This window comes from Hyperolius riggenbachi, chromosome 1 (genome assembly GCF_040937935.1).
Source record: "Hyperolius riggenbachi isolate aHypRig1 chromosome 1, aHypRig1.pri, whole genome shotgun sequence".
NCBI lineage: Eukaryota > Metazoa > Chordata > Amphibia > Anura > Hyperoliidae > Hyperolius > Hyperolius riggenbachi.
The window spans coordinates 254914033-254920032 of NC_090646.1; the positions used below are offsets into that span (position 1 = coordinate 254914033).

General features: G+C 47.2%; 1 protein-coding gene across 1 annotated transcript in view; it reads right to left on the reverse strand.

The window, feature by feature from the left end:
• LOC137571601 (transmembrane protease serine 11G-like) overlaps positions 1-5588 on the reverse strand; it is a 49350-nt gene extending 43762 nt beyond the window's left edge. The window contains exon 1 of the mRNA XM_068280996.1: positions 5558-5588. The gene's annotated coding sequence lies outside the window, so the exon portion shown is untranslated. The remainder of the gene's footprint in view (positions 1-5557) is intronic.
• Between the last annotated feature and the right edge of the window lie 412 nt (positions 5589-6000).

Consider the following 6000-nt stretch of genomic DNA (forward strand, 5'->3'; position numbering starts at 1 on the left):
CCTGTTGAGGGACCCCCGTATTAAAAAACTCAAGGGGAATGAGCTGTACTAGATGGCCACACTACTAGACCCTCGGTATAGGCACAAAGTGCCGGACATGTTACCAACTCACCAGAAGGTAGAAAGGATGCAGCACATGTAGAACAAGCTGGCAACTATGCTTTACAATGCGTTTAAGGGTGATGTCACAGTACAATGCAATAAAGGTAACACTGCCAGTAATCCTTCGCCCATGTCCACGCAGGCAAGGACAGGACACTCCAGTGTTCTCATGGTGATGTCAGACATGTGGACATTCTTTAGTCAAACGGCTCGCCTTAACGCTTCCGGATCCACCCTCCACCAATGCCTGGACCGGCAGGTAGCCGACTACCTGGCCTTAAGTGTGGATGTAGACACTGTGAGCAGTGATGAACCCTTGGACTACTGGGTGCGCAGGCTTGGCCTGTGGCCAGAGCTGTCCCAATTTGCCAACCAACATCTGTCTTGCCCTGCCTCAAGCGTCCTGTCAGAAAGGACCTTCAGCGCAGCTGGAGGCATTTTCACTGAGAAGAGAAGTCGCCTAAGTCTCAAGTGTTCAGTACCTTACCTTTATCAAAATGAATGAGACATGGATCCCGGAGGGCTACTGCCCGCCCGAAGACTTAGTCAGTCCCCACACACAGCATCTCTGCCTGCACGCCGTGTGACTGGCTGCCTGCCCCAAGACTAAGTCGCTCCCCACACAGCATCTCTGCCTGCAGGCCGTTTGCCTTCTCCGCTACCACCAACAGGGTCCAGGACTCCAGGCGGATTCCTGAATTTTGCCACTATACTAATTTTTCTGGTGTGTGTACATGCCTGCCTAATTTTTCTGGCTGCACTGCAGCAACAAAACAAAGGGCATGTACATGTGCCCATTGCCCTTCATGATCATTACCTTGCCGCGGTGAAGGGGCTTGCGTATCACAATGAAGCAATGACCGCCGGCTATATGAGTGTCTCGGGGGGTGGCACACCAAAGATAATAAGGTCGTTGCTTCATTTTGGACAGACCAAATTTGATCAGCTGGACAGTCACTGTTGTTCTATTATTGAGCTAACACAGCCCGGCGACCATATGGGCTTGAAAACCGCCACGGCCTGCACTCTGGCCATGGTGCGCACCAGTCCAGCGCGGCCGTCACTAGGCAAACAGCTGTTTGTGGTGCGTTACACAGTGAGTTTGGTGTGTCCGTGTGAAGCAGTACTCTAATTACACTCCCTGATTGATGTATACACATGCAAGATGTTTTAAAGCACTTTAGGCCTGCAATTTAGCATTCAATGTGATTTCTGCACTTAAAACGCTGCTTTGCATCCAATCCGGATTTTTCCCAGGGACTTTTGGCGTGTATCCCACTCCGCCATGCCCCCCTCAAGGTGTTAGACCCCTTGAAACATCTTTTCCATCACTTTTGTGGCCAGCATAAATGTTTCTAGTTTTCAAAGTTCGCCTCCCCATTGAAGTCTATTGCGGTTCTCAAAAGTTCGCGCGAAACGAACTTTTGCGGGAATTGTTCATAATCGATTGTGCCCATCAGTGGAGATTATTTACAACCAATCACATCCGATCAAATTATTTTCCGCTAGAAATTGGACCATTAGAGCCACCTTTACTTGTCCCTCTTTTAGGTCTGATGTAAATATACTGTATATGTAATGTGCTAATTGCTGTGCCTAAACACAAAATGATTGCACTGCTTATTTCCAAAGGACCAGTGTGGCTTAAAAAAATGAAAATATCTTTAGCGCGTGAATTACTTTATTTAATAATATGTTCAGTTATGTCGATACATAATATTCTTTAACTTTTTTGTATATTATGTCTTCCCTCCAGTATAGCAAATGAGCTCAACATTAACCCTCCTGGCGGTTTGCTAAAAATCCGCCAGGGGGCAGCAAATCTTTTTTTTTTTTTAATTTTTTTTTTTCATGTAGCGAGACAAAGTCTCGCTACATGATAAGCGCTGCTCAGCGGCATCCCCCCAGCCCCTCCGATCGCCTCCGGCGATCGGAGATCTGGTTCAAAGAACGGGATCTCCTGGAGGGCTTCCCCCGTCGTCATGGCGATGGGGCGGGATGACGTCACCGACGTCATCGACGTCGTGACGTCAAAGGGGATTCCGATCCACCCCATAGCGCTGCCTGGCACTGATTGGCCAGGCAGCGCACGGGGTCTGGGGGGGGGGGCGGCTGCAGCGCGACGAATAGCAGCGGATCGGCGGGTAGTGGCGGCGATCGGGCACTGCACGCAGCTAGCAAAAAAATTATGCAAATCGGCCCAGCGGGGCCTGAGCGGTGCCTTCCGGCGGCAAAGCCCGAGCTCAGCTCGGGCTTACCGCCAGGAAGGTTAACTCTTTCCCTGCCAAGCACGTACTAGGTACGTTGTGGCTAGAAAAGGCTCTAACTTGCCAACAACGTACCTAGTATGTTATTTGGCATTTTGGTCCCGGGGAAGAAGGGGGGGGGCTGACATTATTCCTCTCTCCCTTCACATGGGCCCCCCTCCTCCGCCTGGAGTAGCGGTCGAAGTGTAATTACAGTCCTGGCCAAAAGTTTTGAGACTGTCAAAAATATTGGAAATTACAAAAGTTGGTGCTTAAGTTTTTATAATAGAAATTTGCATATACTCCAGAATGTTATGAAGAGTGTTCAGATGAACTGCATAGTCTGTCTTTGCCATGAAAATTAACTGAATCCCCCCAAAAAACATTTCCACTGCATTTCATTGCTGTCATTAAAGGACCTGCTGAGATCATTTCAGTAATCGTCTTGTTAACTCAGGTGAGAATGTTGATGAGCACAAGGCTGGAGATCATTATGTCAAGCTGATTGGGTTAGAATGGCAGACTTGACATGTTAAAAGGAGGGTGATGCTTGAAATCATTGATCTTCCATTGTTAACCACAGTGACCAGCAAAGAAACGCATGCAGCCATCATTGCGATGCATAAAAATGGCTTCACAGGCAAGGATATTGTGGCTACTAAGATTGCACCTAAATCAACAATTTATAGGATCAGCAAGAACTTCAAGGAAAGAAGTTCAATTCCTGTTAAGAAGGCTTCAGGGCATCCAAGAAAGTCCAGTAAGCGCCAATATTGTCTCCTAAAGAGGATTCAGCTGTGGGATCGGAGTGCAACCAGTGCAGAGATTGCTCAGGAATGACAGCAGGCAGGTATGAGCGCATCTGCATGCACAGTGAGGCGAAGACTTTTGGAAGATGGCCTGGTATCAAGAAGGGCAGCAAAGAAGCTCTCCCAAAAAACATCAGGGACAGATTAATCTTCTGCAGAAAAGTATGGTGAATGGCCTGCTGAGGACTGGGGCAAAGTCATATTCTCTGATGAAGCCCCTTTCCGATTGTTTGGGACATCTGGAAAAAAGGCTTGTCAGGAGAAGAAAATGTGAGCGCTACCATCAGTCTTGTGTCATGCCAACAGTAAAGCATCCTGAGACCATTCATGTGTGGGGTTGCTTCTCATCCAAGGGAGTGGGCTCACTCACAATTTTGCCAAAAAACACAGCCATAAATAAAGAATGGTACCAAAACGACCTCCAACAGCAACTTCTTCCAACAATCCAACAACAGTTTGGTGAAGAACAATGCATTTTCCAGCACGATGGAGCACCGTGTCATAAGGCTAAAGTGATAACTAAGTGGCTCGGGGACCAAAACGTTGAAATTTTGGGTCCATGGCCTGGAAACTCCCCAGATCTTAATCCCATTGAGAACTTGTGGTCATTCCTCAAGAGGCAGGTGGACAAACAAAAACCAACAAATTCTGAGAAACTCAAAGAGGTGATTATGAAAGAATGGATTGCTATCAGTCAGGATTTGGCCCAGAAGTTGATTGAGAGCATGCCCAGTCGAATTGCAGAGGTCCTGAAAAAGAAGGGCCCACACTGCAAATACTGACTCTTTGCATAAATCTTATGTAATTGTCAATAAAAGCCTTTGAAACGTATGAAGTGCTTATAATTATATTTCAGTACATCACATAAACAACTGAAACAAAGATCTAAAAGCAGTTTAGCGGCAAACTTTGAGAAAACTAATATTTTTGACAGTCTCAAAACTTTTGGCCAGGACTGTACAGTATACTTACTACTTATACTGGGGCAACTATACCTGCTATCTATACTGGGGGTACCTATACCTGCTACCTATATTGGGGCACCTATACCTGCTACCTATACTGGGGCACCTATACCTGCTACCTATATTGGGGCACCTATACCTGCTACCTATACTGGGGCACCTATACCTGCTACCTATACTGGCTCTACCATATCTTGCTACATGTACTGGTGGCACCTATTCCAGGACAAAAAAGTGTTCACGTTTAGGACAAATCAGGCTGACAGGAAAGGGTTAAGCCCTTCCTTTTAATAATAACTAACATGTGAACCATCCCCTGTAACTAGTGCAGCCACTATGAAATGCTTCCTCAATCATAAGTGTGGCCACCCTGTAGTGCAGCCAATATGACATGCCCCTCCACATAATAAATGTGACCACCCTTTAGTGCAGCCACCATGACATGCCCCCATCCCTAAGAACCCTCAATGTCCCCAAAGCAAGTGTGCCCACTGGGAGATTTCTCTCCTCGGCCGCCCCCCAACACACACACACACACACACACACACACACACAAACAATGACAAGCGCAACCACCATGAAATTCCTTCCTTCTTCCTATAACACAGGGGTAGGGTACCTATGGCTCAGATGTGGCTCTTTTGATGGCTACATCTAGCTCACAGACAAATCAGCTTAGTGTGGCAGAGCAAGTAACTTTTTCAAAGTAGGCCCGCTACTGCTGTAACATGCAATACTAACTTACTCATGCTCCCCCAAAACAAACAGCCGCTCCAACTGTTCCACTCTGGATCCTGTCAGGTCCAGTGACTTTGTAGGACGAGATCCCCGCACTTTGATTGGCCCAATAGGCTGCGGGGATCTCGTCCTACAAAGTGAATCAATCCCCAAGTCACCTAGCTAATTGTACAAGCTGTTAGTCTGTATTTCTCCTGTCTGGCTCTCGTGGAAATTGCTGATGTTGCTGAAACTCAAGAGAAGCTAAGGACATGTCTGACACTTCTGCTGCCCGGAGCAGAGATGGATTAAGATGTAATGGGGCACAAGGCAAGTTAGTGAGTTTGGGGGCCCCTTGTGGTCCTTTTGGTTGACTGAAGCAAAGAGAGGTCAAAGAAAGTGGCAGGTAGGCCTCCCTGAAGCCCACTAGGCCCCAAGCTCCTGCCTAGGTTGCCTGGTGGATGATCCTGCTCTGGCCCGGAGGATCAACTGTATACACATCACCATGGCAAAAGGGACGTGAACCCTCTGCTGCGCATGCACACTTTGCCAGTTTGAAATATATTGTATGGCTCTCACAGAATTACATTTTAAAATATGTGGCGTTTATGGCTCTCTCAGCCAAAAAGGTTCCTGACCCCTGCAGTATAACGTGTGGTCACCATGACATCTCTCCTTCTCCCGCATGCAGAGTAGCACAGTGATGACAGAATATTACCTCCTCCAGTTATGGGTCTGATCCATCTTCCTCCTCATTACAGCTCTCTGGTGTCACTTCTCTTTGCAGTGGTTTTGTCATGTGCTATGCTATGTGACATCACATGACACTTGACAAAATGGGAGGTACTGTAACTAACAAAAGGTGGCTGCAGTAAAGGAGTGGACAGGCCAGGCACAATGCTGGGGGTATTAATGTGCATATTCCACCACCATTGGCCATTTCTGTGCTACTCTGAATGGTAGGGAACAGTGGCTACTGAGGGTGTCCTGGGGAAAGGGGGGAATCCTGTATCTGAGGGACTTTGCTGGATATCCGATCCCGTACAAATGCTGACTTGTGGTGATTCACTCTTACCTTGTTAATTAGAGTTGGAGTTGCTTGGAGTTGTGAGCTTGTACTTGTCCACCTGCTTTTCCTGAACACATGTCCAAAGTATGTAT